At 62.2% G+C, this 1,029-nt stretch overlaps 1 protein-coding gene across 1 annotated transcript in view; it reads right to left on the reverse strand.

The window, feature by feature from the left end:
• The window catches only part of EMIHUDRAFT_440473 (hypothetical protein), a 3,264-nt gene extending 3,124 nt beyond the window's left edge, over positions 1-140 (reverse strand). Inside the window, exon 1 of the mRNA XM_005789373.1 lies at positions 117-140. The gene's annotated coding sequence lies outside the window, so the exon portion shown is untranslated. The remainder of the gene's footprint in view (positions 1-116) is intronic.
• Between the last annotated feature and the right edge of the window lie 889 nt (positions 141-1,029).

Raw genomic sequence — 1,029 nt, forward strand, 5'->3', positions numbered from 1 at the left:
GTGTGATACAAATACAGCCGAATGCAGCCGAATACGGCCGAATGCAGCGGAGTGTGCGCCCTCTCGAGCGCTGGTTGGGAGACAAGAAGACGTGTTCCGCTTCTAGGGCCGCGCGCCTCCTCGTACGAGACAAGGCGGCCCTGCTCGCGTAGCTTCGAGAGCGGCATCACCGCGAGCGGAAACTCGAGCGTCGTGACGCCCGTCACCGCCTGGCGGATGCGTCTGTCCTTCTCGGCGCTCTCTCGCTCAACCTAAGGTAAGGCAAGGCCAGGTCAACTTCTCCGCCGCACGAGGGGGTGGGGCAAGGGCCAGGCAGTCCCTCGCGACTCCATGTCTAGAAGACAGGAGCCCCGGCATCAAAGTGCAAGGCCCGGTGCGCGTGGGTGAGCGGTGTGTGTGTGTGTGTGTGTGTGCGTGTGTGTGTGTGTGTGTGTGTGTGTGTGTGTGTGTGTGTGTGTGTGTGTGTGTGTGTGTGTGTGTGTGTGTGTGTGTGTGTGTGTGTGTGTGTGAGTGAGGGGGGGGGGATCGCGCTCGACCTCCGCGAGGCGCAGCAACCGACGGAGATACACGCACCGCACGAAGGTCATCAGGAGGACGATGACAACGAGGGCGCAGACACTCGTGCCCGCGATCGCTGGCCACTGCTGCGGCACGCACCTGGGGAGATGTGTCAGGAGATATGGGGAGATATATCAGGAGATATGGGGAGATGTATCAGGAGATATGGGGAGATATGGGGAGATGTGGCCACTGCTGCGGCACGCACCTCCCGTTGCCCGCGCTCGGCTTGTGGTACGCGAAACGGCAAGGCTGGCACTCGGCAGCCGGCAAGCGCCTGTCATGGCGCGTAGGCGGACCATCCTAGATAACTCGATCACTGTTGACTTTGTGAGGGCGGCCGGCACGGCCGCACCACCCCTCTCACTGTACAAGGTGCGAGAGTGAGAGCGCCACGCAGAGAGGGTATCTCCGGACCTCACATAAGGCCTCCTCGAGCTGGCTAGAGGAGGTCGGTGGGAGGGAGAGGTG

Source organism: Emiliania huxleyi (assembly GCF_000372725.1).
Source record: "Emiliania huxleyi CCMP1516 chromosome Unknown EMIHUscaffold_129, whole genome shotgun sequence".
Classification (NCBI taxonomy): Eukaryota; Haptophyta; order Isochrysidales; family Noelaerhabdaceae; genus Emiliania; species Emiliania huxleyi.